Genomic DNA, 22563 nt, shown 5'->3' with positions numbered 1-22563 from the left:
GGAGGTGGCACAAATCAGGGAGAAATAATGGGGAGTGGGTGCTTTGGCACCTTGTGGATGTAAAAGCTATAAATTGAGGCATTGGCCTAATGAGAAATCGTTGCTTATTATGAATCCAAGCCTAAATTATGCTATTAGCTTAATCTTATACTAATCTTATTTTAATCACTTGCTAATTGCTTGCCTAATCATGATGATTCTTGCATTTGATTTGCCATAGCCCATCACTTCTTGCAAATTCAAGTTCATGGATCATGGAAAGTGGAGCATCCTGACATGGTATAGCTTCCTCAAGCCTCTAAGGGATTGCATCCTAGTAGCGGTCAAGAACGATGCCAAATGCCTAGCCATGGAATCAGGTGCCATTTATTTTATTTTTCTAGCAATGATGATACTAAGAGGTTGATACTAAGAAGTTGTATGGTGTCCTTTATATACCAAACATCAAGAGCAATTTGCTGTCAATTACACCCATAGTTGTGACTGTGACTTGAAGGTTCTCTTTAATAAGGCTAGTGTACATGTAGTCATCCTCACAGATTCTAGCGACAATGTTATAGAGAGTGGAATTTAGTGTAACAACTTGTATGATCTATCGGCTTTTATAGCTCACACCAATGTCAAGACAATCAAGCTATGGATTAAAAGATTTAGGCACTTGAGCTTTGTAGTCTTAAAAGAGATGCAAAGGACTAGGATTCTGTCACATCTACTAGTATTTTTAAAGATATTTGATGTATGTGAAGCTTGTATGATGAGGAAGCAACATTGATGTGCATTTCCATAAGAAAGCAACATCAGCATCCAAAAGAAAGAAAAAATCATGCAAAGGCTCCTTTCTTATACGCATAGATCTTTGTGGCAAAATGCCAAAAAATGTGTTGGGTGGTTCTTCCTACTTCTTGTTTCTAGTAGGAAGATGTGGGTGTATTTTCTTTGAGATAAGGCTGAAGATCTTGAAAAGTTGAAAATATGGCATAGCTTGGTAGAGAATGACACATGAAAGAGGTTGTTTTTTTAAATGCAAGGGAGAGTACTGGAATAACATGCCATCATTTTTTACTATGGGAGTGGGTAGATTTGAACCCTATACCTTTCTTTTGGCTCTCCCTGTTAAGTCATGAAGTTTGGGAAATAGACCTTTGTGGCTTGCTCTAATGAGCTAGGTGTGCAAGGAGGACATGAAAGCATTGGACATAATGTTTAACTTTCAAGAAAGTAACAAGATCTACCAAGCACCTATAATATCTGCATATTTGTAATTAGGGTTTAAAAGCCTATGGTGAATGAGAATCCTTGAGACAACGTTACAATGCAACAAATTCTCAAAACTAAGGCATTCATTAGATAAAAATTGTGTGAATTTTTTCCCTCTTAAATACGGTCAAGTCTAGCCTGTAGGCATAGGGAATTTAAGCTTTCTTCTACACGTACATACACACCTGACTAAGTACCATCACCCTTCCAAATATAGGCCACTTTTGAAGGCAGTGGGCATGCCACAAGACAAGCCTTGTAAGTGAGTGGCTCAACCAATCGGACCCTATAGTGTTGTTAGTGACTCGGTGTGGTAGTGGAGACGCAATCTTTGATATCCATGGTAGTAGCCACCACTATCCATGATCTAGAGTGTAAGATTCCTCCCCAGCCCCTCAAGATGTCTAGTATCTTCCCCTATATCAATCCCCTTTTCAGACTAATAAAAGATCTCGTTTCTACCTGTTTTGACCTAAAGAGAGAAAATGTTCTAGTGAGAGGTAATTCAGTTTTTAGATATCTTTGGATGGAAAAATATCCCTTCTCATTAAAATAAATTTCCCCGAAACAGAAGTTTAAAAAGAAATTCCTAAGGTGCATTAGAAATAAATAATACTGTGGACAAAAGACCTTAGCCTAAGGGTCCAGATTTTTTAAAAATTCTGAATTATGGTTTTGATAGACCAATAAGATTAATCCAAATGTAGGGAGGAGATAAATTGAAGAATAAAACAAAAAACCCCTCAAAAATGAGTAAATACTCACATAAGATGAAGAGTGGACTAAGAACCAAAGAAAAACATTAAAAAAATAGAATTTTAACACCTCAGAGTAGGGATTTCCCCTCATAAAGCAGGTGCCTTTTTTCTCCTCATTACTCCCTAATTTTTAATCAATTACATGAGATATTTCATCTCTCCTCTCTCCTATTTCAAGTCTAGTTCCAAAAAGTAAGCTGAACTGACCTAGAAATGGTCAAAAATTGACCAAACTGATCTGAAAATTTCTAGAATCAGTTTACTTAGTTTGAGGCTTACTTTTTCCTATAAATAGAAGCCTCCCCCTTTGTAAAAGCTTAATGGTGTTTATGCACTATTACTCTACTCCTACCCAGAGCCATTTACATTGAATTTTCTTGATAATTCAATTGTTTTTTGCTTAATCCTCTCCAAAGCAATTGGTGGCCACTCTTGCTTCAAACAAGAGTAGAACCCTCAATCCCTCAACCCAAAGGAAAGCTTACAACTCCATGTAAGCTAAATTTTTCTTACTTTTTAATTTTAAATCTATGGTTTTCTTGATTTTCTTGTTTTATAATTGATTGAAGTAAATTCTAATGCTATGCCTTGATGAAAAGGCCACCCCCTTCTCTTTTTTACAATTCAACCTTTCTTTATCCTCCTAGAATAATTAACAAAAAGATTAATTAAACTTTTCTTATTGTTTACTTTCTTGATTTCTAAAAATTGAGTAGATTAGAGTCCTATACATCTAGATTGGGTTAATTTAAGTTGAAATTGAGTAGATTAGAGTCCTATACATCTAGATTGGGTTAATTTAAGTTGAAATTGAGTAGATTAGAGTCCTATACATCTAGATTGGGTTAATTTAAGTTGAAATTAGAATGATAAAAATGAGAAACGGTTAGCCATACAAAGGAGGTTATGGTAAAATTTTCTAGAATTTTGTGGAAAAGAAAGTTTATTTTTATGTTATTCCAAAAGAGTAATTCCCACCGTTTGTGCATTCTAAAAGAAATATTCTAATTTACTCCATGTACATATTCACCTATGAATATGCATGGATATCACTGATATTAATAATAAAATTTTAATTTCTATGCATAGAAAGATGCATAATGCATAGAAACCCTATTTTCTTAAAAGATTATCTTATGTTAGAATGCTGGAGGGAGCATTTGGTATATGTTTTTCTAAGGGAAGTTTGGTTGTAATAGCTAGTGAGGAGTGTTCAAAGAACAGCTCACGCGGCAAAGCCTGCCCAGGCTTGACCTGCCTCGGTAGTACGATTAAAATGGTGCGCTTCCGGAGGGCCAACAAAGCGGTCCCTGAGAGTGAAGTGCCAGGACACCTAAGAGGAATCTGGAGGGCCGACGAAGTGGTCCCTGAGTGAAGTGCCCTAAGTGAAGTGCCAGGACAGCTAAGAGGAATCTGGAGGGTTCTAACCACGCGTTGCACGGGCTCGCGGTGCCTGGGACACCCATGCGTATGTCGTGCAAGATTGTATGATGAACGAATGATTATTGTAATATGTATTACTGGATCTCGTTGTGCTGACCAGGTGGTCTCAACACAGAGTCCAGAGTGATTCTATTTTTTATGAAACAAGGGACTGGATGGAATTTTTGAGTTATGACATTTGTAAATCATAATTGTTTGTCAATGGATTGTTTTATAAGTTAAAGTTGTAGGTATCTGTATTTGAAGGCAAAAGTTAAGAAAGGCATTCAATTATGGGTGGGTGAGTAATTTTTTGGTTCTACCGATTCCAGTGGTATGGGCCCGATGGGGTTAGGCTAGAATCAGTGGAGTTTTAATAATGAAATTGAATAATAGGAATACACTTAGAACTCGAGTAGTTAAATAAAAACCTATAGACTTCTCAAATGATTAGATTAACGGCTGTGCCTGATTTTGGTTAGGAAAAAAGCGTTGATTTCTTCAAGTTAAGTCTGTAATAGTTTTCCTTCTATCTGGTTTAATTAGGTGAAGGATAGTTTAGCCTCTTGACCCCGTTAGAAAATTTGTTAAGAGAATAAAAAAGGTGGAATCGTCCCCGTTTTCTGGGCAAGGGAAATTTTCCTGGTTTCGATTTCGAAATGACCACCAGATTAGTCACGTGTCCGGACATTCGAGGGCGAGGCCCCGAGTGGAAAACCTTGCCCCGCGCAAGATGAAGCTACTTCCGCTGCTAGCAACCGGGAATCCGATGTGCGAAGGAGGCAGAGGGGTCTCACAGCTGGTATTAGAGCGCTGTTGTAAACCTATAAAACAGCAGCAACAATTGCCTTAAATTTTAAAGTAAATCTAGGAAATAATGTTTTCACTTGCTAAGATTATGTTTGAAATGAATTCATAAATTCTAAACTCATAAATTGAACTGGATTTTTAGATGGATACCCCAAATCTATCTAGCATTCTTGAACTCTCCCAGAGTCAGGATATGATCGCCTTTGCCTTCGAAAATCTCATCAACTCCGCTACAACCCGAGTGAGACTCGCTCGTCACTTTGAGGATCTATACTTTCATGATCCAGTAGAGCAACGTCAGCATATGTGGTTCTCTAGAGGGCGAAGTATTAACGTCAATACCAATCAACGTCAGAGACTCAAACAGAATATCTCGCTAGCCATGATTTTGATAAGGCCAGGAGTTATTCATTATGTCCAACTCTATAATCATTCACCCCGAAATTTTAGAATTTCTTGTCGAATTTTTAGTTTTCTTAGCCGCTTTATTCCTAGGAGTAGAATTACAGCACCGTTACAGTGACGAATCGTGTATATCGTAGCATGTCTCCATCGCAGTATCGCCTTTTTATGCGTACGCGATTGAGGCAGTGACTTTTGGAGCCGAGACGCTCTATGTATATATCAAAAACTTTTGATAATAAATGATGTTTTCCAAAAGATTCCAAATTGTTTTCGTGGTTGTGAATATTGGTTACAAAATTATCAATGTGAATCTTGTTTTCAAAAATTATGATGGAATATTTATTTGTTCAAGAAATAAATCTCAAAAATTAAATAGTCATAAATCTGATGACAAAGTTAAGTTGACAAAAATCTCATTTTGTCAGAATCATGAGGCGCGGGGCCCGAGTTAGGCAGCCGGATCCTCTTACCGTGATGAAGAGTTAGATCCGGACGTTCGTAAAGCCCTACCCCGATCCCAACCTGGTCCCTTTCAAGGGTGAAGGGGAATAGTTAGGAGAAATAGTGAAAAAATGGATCGAGGCAATGGAAGAGTATTTTGATGTAACTGGTTATAATGAGAGAAGCAAGATGGCTCTCGCCAGATTGAAAATTGTGGAAACGGCCAGGGCATGGAGGAACCATTGCGAGACAAACCGAGACAAACCGTCTCGACCAAAATACCCAGACCTGGTCAAATCTTAAGGCTTACCTCAGAAAGAGGTTCTGTCCCTCGGAGCTTCCTAGAAACCAAAATGAATGAGTTCTTGGAATTGAAGTAGGATAGCCGGACAATTGAAGAATACCATCAGGCATTTGCCCTTCTTCTCAAATATTCTTCACTTTTGGATGAAGAGCAGTTGATGGCCAGATTCATTCGAGGGGGATGAACGAGCCACTGGATACTTTAGTGAAAAATGCCAAACTAGTCTCAATGGTGGCAGAAGCTATCAGAATGGCAAAGGGCTTTGCCAAAGCATTTGTTGTTAAGGTCCTGCCAAAGCTTGCACCCTCAAACTTTAAAAGGTTCCAAACACCGGGAAGTGCTTCAAACTTTCCACCCCCAAAGAGGCAGCAAGGCCCTAATCAGAATCAAGATGCTGGGAGATTCAGAAGTGAAGGAAGACCCTTCCCTCTCAGAACACTTTCTCAGGAGCCCCACCTTTTTCAAGGATTCAGAGGGATGAGCTTAGAAGTGAGAACAGGTGTTTTGGGTGTCAGGGTTTCGGTCACCAGCTTAAAGACTGCCCGACTCCTGCCATGTCAAGAGGATAGGGAAGTCAAGGACCCAGAGTAGTGTAGAGACCAGCCCCCTTCATATCAGTCAAATCAGGGTCCATCTTGCCAAAATCAGGGCAATCCCAGGAGGACTCCAACTCAGCCATCTGCCTTTGTTCAGAGTAATCTCAGAACTCCCTCCCAGAATTGGGGTAACCAAAGAGAAAGAGTTCCACCTCAATCTACAGCCAGAGCAGTTACGGTAGCAGAAGTAGTGGAAGAGGAAAGAGGTCAGATTTATGCCGCAATTGAGAACCAAGGGCCAAATTGTCAATTCTCTATCATCCATACTCCATTTGAGTATAAGGGTAAGCCATTTAAGCTTTTGATTGATTCAGGTAGTACTCATTTATTTATTTCCCCAAGATGCTTGCGTAAGCTAGTCTTAGAAAATAAATCAGGGAAACCTATGCAAGTTGAATTGGCCAGTGGGAAGATTCTTTTCACTCACCACCATGAGACAGATTGTATTCAATTTAATCTAGATGGAAATGTAACTGACTGCCAGTTCAGAGTCTTACCTTTGGGACTTTTCGACGGAATCCTTGGAATGGATTGGCTCCACAAAAATCAAGCTGACATTCACTGTCACAATGGAACCATTTCCTTCCGTGACCTTCATGGGAACAAAGTTCAAGGAACTAGAATTTTCGGATTCCCATATCTACAATTAGTAAAAGCTTCTAAGTTACTAAAAGGACTTAGAAAGAAGCAGCTCATTTATGTTGTCAAAATGAATCTGGTAGACATAAAGTTAAAGGCTAAAGAATCAGAATGGTTAAGTGAGTATGATGATTTATACCCAGCAGAGCTAACTGAGATGCCTCCGATTAAGGAAGTAGATCATGTGATAGAATTGACCCCCGGAGCTCAGCCAGTAGCCCAGTGCACGTACAAAATGCCAGTTCTTGAAGCCATTGAACTCAAGGAACAGCTTAGGCAACTGCTAGAACAAGGATTTGTAAGACCCAGTGTTTCACCTTGGGGAGCGCCAATTCTCTTTCAGAATAAGAAGGATGGAATGCTAAGACCTTGTGTGGATTACAGCGGTCTAAATCTGTTGGGAGTTAAGAATATGTATCCTATCCCCAGAATTGATGAGCTTCTAGACAGGCTAAGGGGAGTGTGTTAAAATTACAGCAATGTGATGAGCTATGTTGGATCAATTACATACATCTACTACGTGGCCTACATCATTGGTGGCTCAGAGGTGGTTTTACTTTGTTGGGGCAGGTTACATTGGGTTGTGGGGTCTCTCTCTCTCTCTCTCAGAGATTTTCACATGGCTCCTCACTCTTTGGAGCCTCACATCTTCTCTTGTCTTCAGTCTTCTTCTCGTGTGGCAGCTTCTCTTCTCGCGTCCATGTCTTCCTCTTCTTTCAGTCTTCTTGTGGCAGCTTCTCTTCTCGTGTCCATGTCTTCCTTCAGCTTTTCTTCTTCTCGGTGTGGATCTTCTTCTTGGAAAGAGATGTTCTTCTTCTTTCATGGCTGGGGCCATGAGCTTGTCCTCTTGCTCCATGTGAGCAACATGTTTAAATATTTTGTTGACAGTTCCTTTGGGCTTTTGATGTTTATCTTGTGTCATTATGCAATGCAAACCCAAATCTATGCGGGAGGTCTTACCTCTTGCCTTATTCTGGACAAGGGCAGTGTCTGATCCCATTTTTACACTGATGTAATGTGCCCAATATATAATGCATATAGCATTCATTCTTATGAACATTCCCAAATGCAACTCTGGCTGTGAATAATCTTGACTTTGAGTGAGATTTACATGCATTAATCAAGGGTTAAATGTAAAATAATGATTACCATAATTTTATCAACATATTTTTACCAAAAATTACATTAAATCAAGGGTAACCAGTTTGTACGGAATGGTTGGAGTATCAAACCAACTCCGAATTGCAATATGAAGTTATAGGGATCTGTATCAGATACCTAATGGTTAATTTGAACTCTCAATTGCACTAAAAAATAGTGATTAGTACTGATTAATCATTGATTAATAAATTAATTCTCTATTTTGTGTGCAAAAAACATAGTATGCGGGGAGTCTAGATCTGATGCCTTAGACTTCAAATGAGCTCAAATGCTATTTATCCAAAGAGTCTAGTAGAGGATTAAGCCAATAAACACAAGATTTGACCAAATATTGAATGCTTAATCTCTGTTTTACCAAAGTCGCTTGCAGATTTGATGAAGAGCTTGGATCTCACCGTAGACTTGATCAAATTGAATTCTGACTTTACCAGCTTGTAGAGCATGCTTGAAAACCCCTGGAGCTATGAGGAATTAGAGAAATTTGATTGGATGAAGACAAGATCTGCAATCTTCTCAGAAAAAACAACGCTTGATAAATCGCGAATTTCCTGTTTTGATTGGCTGGAGCTCCTATGGGTTGGCTATGTATGGCTAGAAGGGTTTGGCCTAATGTTGAGTGTGCAAGGAGCTAGAGATCCTCCACCAGCTGGGGGTATAGAGGCAAGTTGAAAAAAGAGGAAAAATTTATAATTAGCTACTAATCCTAATTAGCAAGATAATGAGCTCACAAAATGATGGATTCTAGGCTTGGCTCTGATACCATATTAAAATTACAGCAATGTGATGAGCTATGGTGGATCAAATACTAGAATCAACATCATTAACAAAGTGATTAGTAAATAATTAAGATATAATTAGTGAGTAATTAGTGATTAATTAATAAATAGCTTAATGTAGGCATGGATAATCAAAAACCAGCAAATTCTCATTAGGGCAATGCCTCAATTTATAGAGTTTACATCCAAGCATCTAATCCCACTGATTTCTCCTTGATTTACTCCACCTCTTTTACTTGATTTACTTAATCTCTTTTGCTTGATTCTCTCTACCTCTCCCAGAATATCTCCTAGGATATCTCCACACTTCCTAAATCTTCTCATGCTACCCTTTATTCTCTCCCAGTAGATTCTTCTCACCTTTTTATAGGTTCTCTCACATTTACAGATTCTCTTTTATAGCCTCTAACCAAGGGCTTGTTCCCGCACACACCCTATTCACTTGTATATTTCAACAGAGCCTAGATCTTCACAAAGATAGATCTCAAATCAGAGTATTACCAGATTAGGATTAATGATCAAGATATCCCGAAGACAGCCATCGATACTCGCTATGGGCACTATGAATTTATAGTCATGCCGTTTGGATTGACAAATGCCCCAGCTACATTCAATTGCCTAATGCAAGATATTCTCAGAGAATAATTAGATGATTTTGTTCTTGTTTTCTGTGATTATATTCTGATTTACTCAAAGAATGCAGCTGACCATGAAGCTCATGTCCGAAAAGTTCTTGAGATTCTAAGGAAGCACCAACTCTTTGCAAAAAAGAGCAAATGCACTTTCTTTGTCGACCATGTTGAATACTTGGGCTTTCTGGTATCCAAAGACATAATTTCTCTAGATTCTGCAAAAGTCCAAGCAGTGAGACAGATTGGATAGTGAAAGAAGTCAGAGGATTCTTGGGATTAACTGGTTGGTATAGAATTTTTATACCTAAGTATGCTCTCATAGCTTCCCCCTGACTTATCTTCTCAAAAAGAATATCCCGTTTCAATGGTCTACCAGGTGTCAGAGCGCTTTTGATAAGCTGAAGAGACCGCCTTAGTAACCAATCCCATTCTGAAGTTGCAAGATTTCTCTCTACCCTTTAAGGTAGTATAACTGATGCCAATGGTTTTGCCCTGGGAGGTGCGCTCATGCAGGAAGGTCATGCAGTGGCCTATGAATCTCGAAAACTCAGAACGCATGAGAGAAATTATGCTGTCCACAACCTGGAATTACTTTCAATAGTCTATGCCCTGCAGTTGTGGAGACATTACCTACTGGGTCAAAGATTCACTTTGATGACAGATCATCAGAGCTTAAAGTGGATCTTCGCTCAGAAGGATCTCAACATGCACCAAAGAAGGTGGATGCAGACCCTGTAGGAATTTGATTTTGAAATCAAGTACCGCCCAGGCAAAGAAAATGTGGTAGCAGATGCCCTCACAGAAAAGCCTCCTTGCTTACAATCACAGTAGTGTCAAATCCATTGATTATTGAAGTAAGAGAGAAGATCATGCAGATTATATTCTTTGGCCCTATTGCTACCCTACTTATGCAAGAGAGAAGATCATGCAGGATATATTCTTTGGCCCTATTGCTACCCTACTTATGCAGGAAAGCAAAAATCTAGAGGAGTTGAATCGAGTTCATGCAGGATATATTCTTTGGCCCTATTGCTACCCTACTTATGTAGGAGTTGAACCGAGTTCAAGGGTACAGCCTGGATGATGGAATTATGTATTATAATAGTAGGCTATGCATTCCCAATGATGAGGAGACTAAGGGTCAAATTTTGAATGAAGCCCCTGATAGCCTTATAGCAGGACATCCAGGTTTCATCAAGACCTACATGTCTAAAGAAAAGTTTCTTTTGGCTTGGACTAAAAAAGGATGTACTTAATCATGTAGGTCAATACCTGATATGTCAGAAAGTCAAAGCCGAGAGAGTAAAAAATGCCTGGAAAGTTACATCCATTAGACAACTCCCAGCAGATGAAGTGGGAATGTATCAGTATGGATTTTATTACTGGTCTACCTTCAGTGCAATCAGGTTATAACTCCATCTTCGTGGTAGTTGACAGACTAACCAAAGTTGATCATTTGATTCTAGTAAAAGAAACCTACACTGTAGTGGATGTGGCCTAGAGTGTTCCTCAAGAAAATCTTCATATTGCATGGCCTACCCACGAGAATAGTAAGTGATCGAGATTCTAAATTCATGTCAAGATTTTGGATTGCATTTTTCGAAGCAGTAGGAACTTCTTGGATCTCAGCACAGCTTACCACCCCGAGACTGATGGTCAAACAGAAAGGGTGAACCAAGTAATCGAAGATATACTTTGGTCATGCTGTCTGCACCTAGTCGAGTTCGCCTACAATGCTTCTTATCACATCGAAGTATCGGGATGAGCCCTTTCAAAGCTCTATAAAGACAAGACTGTCTAACACCATTAACTTTGTCTGACCCATTGATTAGGGTCGAGATCTCCAGGCAGATTCTTGACGACATTGAGCAGCAGATGCAGTCAATCCGCAAAGATATAAAAGCTGCCTAGGATAGACAGAAGTAGTATGCAGATAAGAAGAGGTCAGACAAAAAATTCGAAGAAGCAGATATGGTCTTCATTCGAGTACACCCCAAAATAAGTTCTCTACCTCTTGGGAAGTACAAGAAGTTATCCCCCAGATACTATGGGCCATATCTGGTTACAAAGAAAGTAGGTGACTTAGCCTATGAACTTCTTCTGCCTCCTCATCTCAAAGTACATAATGTATTTCATGTCAGTCTACTTAAGAAGTATATGCCAACCCCAAATCATGTGCTTAATGATGAACTCTTAACTTCTTCAACCGAAGGACAGATGTAACTCCAACAACCTAAAGAAATCCTTGATGTTCGAGAGAAGGTTCTCAAGAACAGAATTCTGAGAGAATTATTAGTCAAATGGAAGTTCTATCCTTTTGAACACGCCACCTGTGAGAATGAAGCCGCAAACTCATACGGTTTTTACGAGATGAGGACATCTCGCATTTTTCAAGTGGGAGATAATGTAAGATTCCTCCCCAGCCCCTTAAGATGTCCAGTATCTTCCCCTGTAATCAATCCCCTTTTCAGACTAATAAAAGATCTTGTTTCTACTTGTTTTGGCCTAGAGAGAGAAAATATTCTAGTGAGAGATAATTCAAATTTTAGATATCTTTGGATAGAAAAATATCCCTTCTCATTAAAATAAATTTCCCTGAAACAAAAGTTTTAAAAAAATTCCTAAGGTGCATTAGAAATAAATTATACTGTGCACAAAAGACCTTAGCCTAAGGGTCCAGATTTTTTGAAAATTTTGGATTATGGTTCTGATGGACCAATAAGATTAATCCAAATGTAGGGAGGAGATAAATTGAAGAATAAAAGAAAACCCCCCCAAAAATGAGTAAATACTCACATAAGATGAAGAGTGGACTAAGGACCAAAGAAAACATTAAAAAAACAAAATTTTGACGCCTCATATTGGGGATTCCCCCTCATGAAGGAGGTGCATTTTTTCTCATCATTACTCTCCAATTTTAAATCAATTAAATGAGATATTTCATCTCTCCTCTCTCCTATTTCAAGTCTAGTTCCAAAAAAAGTAAGCTGAACTGACCCAAAAATGGTCAAAAATTGACCAAATTGCTCTGGAAAATTCTAGAATCATTTTGCTTGGTTTGAGGCTCATGTTTTCCTATAAATAGAAGCCTCCCCCTTTGTAAAAGCTTAATGGTGTTTATGCACTGTTACTCTACTCCTAGTAGCCAGAGCCATTTACATTGAATTTTCTTGATAATTTAATTATTTTTTGCTTAATCCTCTCCAAAGCAATTGGTGGCCACTCTTGCTTCAAACAAGAGTAGAACCCTCAATCCCTCAACCCAAAGGAAAGCTTACAACTCCATGTAAGCTAAATTTTTCTTACTTTTTAATTTTAAATCTATGGTTTTCTTGATTTTCTTGTTTTATAATTGATTGAAGTAAATTCTAATGCTATGCCTTGATGAAAAGGTCACCCCCTTCTCTTTTTTACAATTCATCCTTTCTTTATCGTCCTAGAATAATTAACAAAAAGATTAAATAAACTTTTCTTATTGTTTACTCTCTTGATTTCTAAAAATTTAAGAGATTAGAGTCCTATACATCTAGATTGGGTTAATTTAAGTTGAAATTAGAATGATAAAAATGAGAAATGGTCAGCCATACAAAGGAGGTTATGGTAAAATTTTTTAAAATTTTATGGAAAAGAAAGTTTATTTTTATGTTATTCTAAAAGAGTAATTCCCACCATTTTGTGCATTCTAAAAGAAATATTCTAATTTACTTCATGTACATATTCACCTATGAATATGCATGGATATCACTGATATTAATTATTAAATTTTAATTTCTATGCGTAGAAATATGCATAATGAAATTTTTTTTATTATAAAAGTGTTATTTTCATTGAATTTAATTTCTATGCTTAGAAAGATGCATAATAATTTTTTTAATTATAAAAGTGTTATTTTTATTAAATTTAAATTCTATGCATAGAAAGATGCATAATGAAAATTTTTTATTATAAAAGTGTTATTTTCATTGAATTTAATTTCTATGCATAGAAAGATGCATAATGAATTTTTTTTAATTATAGAAGTGTTATTTTCACTAAATTTAATTTCTATGCATAAAAGATGCATAATGAATTTTTTTTAATTATAGAAGTGTTATTTTCACTAAATTTAATTTCTATGCATAAAAGGATGCATAATGAAAATCTCTTTATTATAAAAGTGTTATTTTTATTGAATTTAATTTCTATGCATAGAAAGATGCATAATGAAATTTTTTTAATTATAAAAGTGTTATTTTCATTGAATTTAAATTCTATGCATAAAAAGATGCATAATGAAAAAAAAAATATTATAAAAGTGTCATTTTTATTGAATTTAAATTCTATGCATAGAAAGATGCATAATGTAATTTTTTTAATTATAAAAATATTATTTTCATTGAATTTAATTTCTATGCATAGAAAGATGTATAATGATTTTTTTAATAAAAGTGTTATTTTCACTAAATTTAATTTCTATGCATAGAAGGATGCATAATGATTTTTTTAATTATAAAAGTGTTATTTTCATTGAATTTAATTTCTATGCATAGAAAGATGCATAATAATTTTTTTTAATTATAAAAGTGTTATTTTTATTGAATTTAAATTCTATGCATAGAAAGATGCATAATGAAATTTTTATTATTATAAAAGTATTATTTTCATTAAATTTAAATTTTATGCATAGAAAGATGCATAAAGAAAGTTTTTATTACAAAAGTGTTATTCCTATTAAAATTGATTTTTTGTATAAATAGATGCATAAAGAATTTTTTTTTATTTTAAAAGTGTTATTCCCATTGAAGTTGATTTTCATGCATAAAGAATTTTTATATCAAAATTAGATTTCTCTTTAATTCTATGTTTAATTTCTATGAGTATTTGATAAATGAATAAGTAAATACTCTAAGAGAGAAATTTCTATCATTTTATATTCACACGGATTGTAAAGAGAAAATTCAGGAAATCTATCGAGATCAAAATATTCAGATAATGATTAACTTATTCCTCATCGAAATTCATAATTAATCTAGAAATCAATTAAGTGAATATTCAATGAATAAAATTCAGTAAATTAGTAACTGAGTTATCAATCCTTTTTGAGAAAGATAGCTTAGGAAAAAAATCTTATCAGACTCGAACCTTGAATCAGACTATGACCAAGACCAAACTCCTTCGTCAGTTTCGAGGAAAAAAGATGTGACCAGTTTAGAAAAATACACTCAAAACTCCTGCCAAATCTGAAACTAAGTTTGAGACCCTTTGAATTGATCTGTGGATCAAAGTTACAGAATTCGAGGAATTCTGTTATGAAATTCAGAATTACGATTAAGAAGTTTTGGAGATACTGATTCAAGAAATACTCCTTGTATTCAAATGAAAATTCAAACTGAAAACTTGCATAGAAACCCTGTTTTCTTAAAAGACTGTCTTACGCCAGAATACTGGAGGGAATATTTGGTATATGTTTTTCTAAGAAAAGTTCGGTTCCAACAACAGCTGGTGATCGGGGAGTGTTCAAAAGATAGCTCACGCGGCAAAGCCTGCCCAGGTCTTGACCAGCCTCGGTACGGTTAAAATGGTGCGCTTTTGGTACGATGGACGAGGGCCGACGAAGCGGTCCCTGAGTGAAGTGCCAGGACACCTAAGGAGAATCCTGGAGGGTTCTGACCAGGCGATGCACGGGCTCGCAGTGCCTAAGACACCCATGCGTATGTCGTGGAAGATTGTATGATGAACGAATGATTATTGTAATCTGTTACTGGATCCCGTTGTTGCTGACCAGCTGGTCTCAACGGAGAGTCCAGAGTGATTCTATTTTTTGAGAAACAAGGGACTGGATGAAATTTTTGAGTTATGACATCTGTAAATCATAATTGTTTGTCAATGGATTGTTTTATAAGTTAAAGTTTTAAAGAGGAGTGTGTGTGTATCTGTATTCGAAAATAAAAGTTAAGAAAGGCATTCAATTATGGATGGGTGAGTAATTATCTGGTTCTACCGATTCTAGTGGTTGTGTGGTGGCTAACCCACCGGCTGAAATCAATGGAGTTTTAATAATGAAATTGAATAATAGGAATACGTTTAGAACTCGAGTAGTTAAATAAAAACCTGAAGGCTTCTCAAATGATTAGATCAACACGGCTGTGCCTGATTTTGATTAGAAAAAAAGCGTTGATTTCTTCAAGTTAAATATGTAATAGTTTTTCTTCTATTTGGTTTAATCAGGTGAAGGAGGATAGTTTAATCTCTTGACCCCGTTAGTTAAGAAAATCAAAAAGGTGGAATCGTCCCCGTTTTTCGGACAAGGGAAATTTTCCCGGTTTCGATTTCGGAATGACTACCAGATTAGTCTCGTGTCCGGACATTCGAGGGCGAGGCCCCGAGTGGGAAATCCTGCCCTGCACAAGATGAAGCTACTTCCGCTGCTAGCAACCGGAAATCCGGTGCGCGGAGGGGGCAGAGGGGTCTCACATAGAGCATCAAGCTTGAGGGGCAAACAAAGCACACTGTTGTCACCATAGGATCATCTCGATGATGATGTGGAAACATCCAGACGATATAACAATGACTTGATTAATGTGTGGGATGGTGACTATCGTGCCCAACCTGCATGCAAACACACACTAGGAAAGATGTCCCCAAGAGGATTTGAATTTCGAACCTCGAGACCCAAGCCCTTTGCACTAGGCTACCGCCTTGGGGATAAAATTGTGTGAATTGAATTTGATAAGTCTACTAAATGAGTACATAAATATAGTCTCACAGCTAGGCTACACACCCAATAGCATGACCAATGCATACTATCTTTATCTTGGCTTGATATACAATGTCCTTGGTCCATATATATGTATGTAATCATCCAAAACATGGAGCCCTTATTAATCAGCCAATATAAAGGATAAGGCTCCCCAAATGTTTTCACAATTATTCCGGCACATCCTATCTGTTCAATCTAAAGTAAAAGACCACTTACATATTTTAGTGATGTGTGGATTTAAGATCGATTGAATATGTCCCTTACATGAAGCTATGGCATCCCAATTCTACTAACCCCAATTAACAGCAAATTGAAGCAACAATTTTAAGTCTTGTCCTCATGATTAACTGAATTAAACTCAATTGTTTTCCTTAGTTGTCAATGGCATAGTCCCTTAAGCCTATGTATGGTCAACTATTAAGTTTCATTACACACAAGTGGGTGGTCACACAAGTAGATCCACCCAGCTCATTGTTTTGAATATTCCATCAAAAGACTAACATTGAATCTATTGTGTTCTTCTCAACTTACTCCATTAGAATATTGCTTAGCATATCATATGAAAAGGTATGAAAAGGCAAGGCATTGCTATGGCAAAGAAGGCTTGTTGGCTTTGGCCTAGGGCTGAAATGAGTATGTATTTTGCTTGAACTTGATGCCATTTGCTGGAGAACATGTAGTTGTATTACACCCCCCCGGTCCGTTGTACCACAAGGGGGTACCACCCTTCCAAATATTTGACATTTTCAGGTAGTGGTTGGCCATCAGGACATGCTTCACACGCATGGACACCATACTTTAACAATCCCTGAAGCAATAGTCCAATGTATGAGTCCTATGCCAAAACCTATTTTGCACCCCTATTGCAAATGCAACCCATCTTGAAAAATTGGATGCAACCGTTCGGTTGTCGTATGGACGCTTGTACTCGGAGAGTTTTCACGGGGGAGCTGATCGAATGCAAAGCAATCACTCCCCAAGATCTCTGGGATGTCATAATTATGTATGCCAAAGTTTGTCACAGCCTTGAGCCCTCTGAATTTGCTTGCAACAATGTCGTATGCCGTGCCCGCCTCTTCCTCTGTATCTATAAAGCCCCCACATCATGGGATGGCCACCCAGTCAAGGTTAAAAACTCAATGTCAGGATATAAGCTATGAAGTGAAGTGGATTGCTCTACAATGCAAACAAAACTGGAAGCTTACCACCAAAAGTTCCCAAATAGATTATCTTTCTAGCCAGCACATTTCTTTATCCGGGCTTGCCAACCACCATGTTTGTTGCGTCGCCTGCTTCATTACAAAATATTGAAAGGGTTGGGATGATAAGTGTTTACAACCAAAGAGTTACCCTCAACAACCTTGAACCCTAAACCCTAGTTACTGCAAATATGGTAAAAGACAATATGGTATGCAAATGATGGTGAGCAAACCTGGAGACCCCTCTATACTTGGAAGCACCCTTGGCAAATCCACTGCTATTCCTGAATAATACAAGAAAACAAAAGCCATGCTTTAAAGCTCTTACACTGTTTTGAGACACAGGTTTTAGATCATTACCACTTCAAATAGGCATTTGAATACAATAACTGAACCTGAATTTTCACCTTATGAGACTTGCAACATACTCTTCCTTTGTCATGGTTTGCATTTCCTCTAAATCTTTGGCGTAATCGTCGATCTACAAAGCAATGTTGAAGGTCTGCATGGTGAGGCAATTTGCTGCAATTTGTGAGAGAAGGATATTCACAAATCAGTATACCATATATGTTTGGCTATCACAACATAGGCATCCACTTACTGGAAAATTGATTGACCCCAGTATTTAAGTGCAGTGCGGCGGTCGTATATGCCCTTGCAGCTTTCTGGGCATCATCATATACACCTAGAGAGAAAGTCAAGGCATTAACACTAATAAACATGTGAGCATGTGCATTACCTTCCCAGCTTTTGAAGGTGATATGGTAACACAGAATCACTCACCCAGATAAACTGCAGGGGGAGGTGCAGCAATGTCCCAAGAAGGGTTTTATTGCATAAGACAACCTCACAATTAAGTTTCTGAAAAGAGAAAGGCACAGTGAATGCTATGGTAGCCTCAGTGAAACATGCAGTTAGACAGAAATCCATGAGAAGAAGAACTTGATGGATCATATAAGCTTAATTATATTAATTGAGAGTTTTTAAGTTTGAGGATTAGCGCAAACACACCTTGTCTTGACCGTGGAGCTTTCTCTGATCTCTCACAAAGATAAGCACCGTAGCCAGCAATGCCAAAAACAATATGGAATATAACACAATTATACTTTAAACAGAATGATTAATTTAATGAGCGATAAATTCACCTCGAGACTCCATGGTATGGTGAAGTTTTCTTAGGTTTGGGGGCTCTCGAATCCATGACTGAATTATATAATTATAAAGATAATTTAACGTAGCCTATAAAAAGCATTGCGAACAAGGCCCCAAAACGTTTTTTCTGTGATTGTATGAATTAATTAATCCAAATCAACAGGCCAACCTTACTGAAGTTACCGGTTGACCTTTTGTTTTGAAAAACAAACCTACCTATGTGAATCTCCTAAATCTAGGTTTGTTTTGAAAAACAAACCTACCTATGTGAATCTCCTAAAATCTAGTACCTCCTAAATAGCATGTTTCAAAAGCTGCTTTTCTCGAAGACTCTTCCTCTCTCTCAATACATGCATCCCGGCTTTCCACAGAAGCCAGACACGCATATCTCTACACACTAGGGCTCATCATGTACAGAATCCAAGAAGCCAACCTATGATCTCTCTCTTTCTGCCTTGCACCACCTCTCTCTTTCTCTCAAACATCTTGAACTCGAACCCTCTCTTGCACCCTCTCTCTCTATCGAGCATGGTTCATGTCTTTTAAGGGTAGATGCTGGGTCTATGTTGCTTTGGTGGGGGAGAGGGGACGGTGGGGAGGCGACCCAGAGAAACTAACCTTAGTCAAAAAAAAATTAAATAACCTTAGTCAAAAAAAATTAATTAAGTGGCCACTTAATTAATACTACCAAAACCAAATGTCTGAATATAGGGATTGTAATGGGTTTATCTTGGCTTTAAAAAAAGTTATGATATATTTGTTGGGAAATCGTGAGAACGGAAAATATATTGCTAAAACTGTTGCGAGTGAGTGCCACACGACGTATTTAACCTTTGGAAGGATGTGGTGCTTGTCAATGATGAAAATCAAAAGGTCTCTACTTTTCCTTTGCATTCAAGTACTCTCTTAAATTAGAGGTCAATAGTTATGTTAAAGTTTTTTAGGTGTGGTGGTGTACGTGAGAGATGCTTAGCTACTATCCCCTCATGGTCCTATGCTCATCCATTGCTAAGTCGCTTCGTGATGCCTTTGAGCCCCATCCCTTGTGTGAAGAAAGTGGATGCGACAGTTATGGAGTCCTATATGGATGGGGGAGTGGGGGTTGGTTAAGAATGGAGTAGAGGAAATGGGGGTGTGAGTACCAAGTATTGAGGGAGGTGATGGGTGTGGGATCATAGTTGAAATGAAACATGTTTCATTCAGGTAGGAAACATGTATGAAACGTAACATATGCTTCTGCTCAGTGCTATAATCATTGTTGTTTATGAAAAATTATGTGTTTGTATGTTGAATTTTCATTTATGCTTTTATGTTGTTTGTATAGAATCATGATCAATCTCTATTTGCTATATATGACATGTCACATGAGTCATATCCTATAGTTATATACATAGTTATTTTCCAGTCCATATGAGACCCGTATGAAACCTGCCTTGAAACTATGTGTGGGATCCCTACAACCTAGAAGTTTTCTCCAGGCTTCTTTTGATTCCTTGCCTAAGAACATGCAGTAGAATGATTCCTTGATTTGTATGTAGTGAGCATGCTTTTTGCGAAGGGTCAGGCGATGGAAAACTCTCTTCCCTTCTTGTGAAGAAATATTTCCTTGCCTTTCCTCATCCCTTAAGCAAGCTTGCATGGTCTAATGCTCATCATCATACCAACCATTCTGAGGCATGGTCCCACATGGAGGCTTGGCAGTGGACTTTGTGGTCCATGGAAAGGATGAGGTAGCGGAGCTATGTAGGGCTTCGATAAGCTGAGTGGTGAGGGTATCGAGGGGAGCTAAGGGATCTAAATTTAAGATGTGGTGAGAATATATCTAAACTAGCTCATGATCAAAAGTAACTTGGGTGAAGTGGGTCACAAGTGGAGGTGGGGGAGCTGGTGGTGGGCTATAGATAAGGGTGAAGGCTTTGGTTACACACTTTAGATGGCCCGTGTTCAAATGGATGTAAAATCTACCTTTCTTAATAGACACTTTAGATGGCCCGTGTTCCAAATGGATGTAAAATCTACCTTTCTCAACAGAGATTTATAGGAGGAAGTTAATGTTGAGCAACCTCTTAGCTTTGTGATTTAGGGACAAGACACTCATGTGTATCTATTGAAGAAGCCTCTTTATGGTCTCAAGTAGGCATCTCATGCCTGGTCTCAAGTAGGCGTCTCATGCCTGGTCTCAAGTAGGCGTCTCATGCCTGGTGTTAGAAGATTGATGCCTTCGTATTATCTCTTGGATTTGAGAGTTCATATGAAGACACCAACCTATAATATGTGCTTCTTTCTGATGGGGATATTTGTATCATTGTCTTAATGTTGATGACCTCATCCTTACAAGCTCGGTGAGTTGGTCACACAGGTTTAGTCCAAGCTTTCACATACATTTGAGAATACTGATCTTGGCCTTATTCATTATTTTCTTGGTCTGGAGGTTTAGTAGAGTGAGATAATTGTATCTTCTTTTCTCAGGAGAAGTATGTGAAGAAGTTGCTTTCCTTTTATGGTTTTTCTGATTGTACACCTCTCTCTTGTCCCATAGACCCAAATCCCAAACTATCCAAGGAGGATGATACACCCTTGGTTGATTCCATAGAGTATTGTGGCAGATAGTTGGCTTATTGCTTTATCTTACCAACACACGACCAGATATCTCCTGTGTTATGAGTGTTCTTAGTTAGTTCTCATTAGTAGCTGCTCAGAGGTCTCATTGGGCAAGCAACCTTGAGGGTTCTTCTATATCTTCATGGTACATCAGATTATGGCATTACTTATTCTAGTGGTGGTGATTTGATTAGTATTATTGATGCTGATTGGGCTAGTTGCATTGATACCCGAAGATCTACATTTGGATATTGCTTTACACATCAGATGAGCACTGGAACAATGTGAAAGCAGTGTACCCAGACCTCGTCATGAAAACTATATACCAGTCATCTTTTCACATGCACACATGCACTGGTGTGGCATGTGACACACTCGCTCCTCGGTACAATGTAGAACCTAAAAGAAAGTGAAACTCAGCAATAGACCAAAGAAGAAAATCTGTAGAAGGCTGGAAACAGTAGATTAATGTTGAAAATGGGCACGAGGGAAGACCGTAGTAGGTGCTTATAATGCATAAGAGGCTATTGCTATAGACAATGAACTCAAAAAGTTATGCAAATCTAAGATGAGGAAATGAGAAAGGCTAGCAAAGCCTTATATATCCCTTCTAGGACTAGGTTGGCCTGTTCCAAAGGCTGACACGTTCTCATGAGACATTTTATGCTATAAATAGCATAAAAGGCCTAAAATACCCAAAAATAGGCTCAATAAATATGCAATGTCCTGGATGAAAATGCAGGGCCTTATTCTAGCCTTTACAAGCATGTAGAGACCTAACTAAAGTCCATCTAGAGATGATAACTTTCCAACAAAACCATGTGTATATAGGTTATATTTATCGTAAGACGTGACCTTTATGAGCCATGAGTCCAGGGATAGTTAGACACAAGCTACGTAGTTAATAGTCAATGTCAAAAGTTTATCATGTCAAAGACTTAACCCACTTGGAGAAATCATCACAAGCATTAGAAGAATTTATATAGCCATCATCAAAGCAAAGCTTCATAGGAGTCACTTACATTATGAACATACCTCAAACATCATGGGGACAAAGTATTCATCGTGTAGAGGAAGCATTTGCAGCCATATACATCATGTAGGAGCATGGAAAGAGCATGGGTATCAGTGTTAATGTGTACAAAAGTGGTCACAGCCTTTGAAGGCTGTAAGGACCCACCAGTTGAGGAGAAGCTGTTATTAGCAGCTATACAAGACCCCCACAATGGGTCCAATCTCTGTCGGCAGCATCACAACAACCTTGGAAGAGGCTTAGCAAAGGCTACAATAGCCCTAGGAGGTGTACATCAGTTGGAAGACTACATATGAAGGCTACAATAGCCCTAGGAGGTGTACATCAGGCAAAACAGTAGATGGAAAAGCCAAGTGCTAGAATATATATAAAAAAGGGTATTTTGCATCCCTCTAAACAGGATGACAGCTGTTATGGAGGCCGGAAGACTATATATGAAGTGCCCAATATCCTTCATCATTGGCGTCAAGTCTTTGACAAAGATCTCAAGCAGGCAGTCAATTCATCATCGAGATGAAGGCCTGAACCCACCATGGGTCTTTAGCCTCTCCCACAAGAAGTCCAAGCACTCTTCGTGTTGAACCAAGGCAGAGGAAGACAAGCTTCAGCAATAGCCATCAGTGATGCTTCCTCAAAAG

The 22563-nt window shown here is 38.0% G+C and overlaps 2 long non-coding RNA genes across 2 annotated transcripts; both read right to left on the bottom strand.

The window, feature by feature from the left end:
• Nucleotides 1-16449: 16449 nt before the first annotated feature.
• LOC147634012 (uncharacterized) lies at nt 16450-17646 on the bottom strand. The gene is made up of 4 exons (XR_015266875.1): nt 17547-17646; nt 17373-17423; nt 17149-17229; nt 16450-17027 (listed from the first exon to the last, which is right to left on the bottom strand). It is a non-coding gene; the product is annotated as an uncharacterized LOC147634012 (long non-coding RNA).
• Nucleotides 17647-17743: 97 nt separating this feature from the next.
• Nucleotides 17744-18328, bottom strand: LOC147634011 (uncharacterized). Its single transcript, XR_015266874.1, has 3 exons — nt 18151-18328; nt 17923-18000; nt 17744-17824 (listed from the first exon to the last, which is right to left on the bottom strand). It is a non-coding gene; the product is annotated as an uncharacterized LOC147634011 (long non-coding RNA).
• Nucleotides 18329-22563: the final 4235 nt, after the last annotated feature.

Source organism: Cibotium barometz, chromosome 11, assembly GCF_041138505.1.
Source record: "Cibotium barometz isolate CiBa-2024 chromosome 11, ASM4113850v1, whole genome shotgun sequence".
Classification (NCBI taxonomy): Eukaryota; Viridiplantae; Streptophyta; class Polypodiopsida; order Cyatheales; family Cibotiaceae; genus Cibotium; species Cibotium barometz.
Note: the sequence above shows the minus strand (reverse complement) of the source record. Positions and strands in the feature narration are given on the sequence as shown.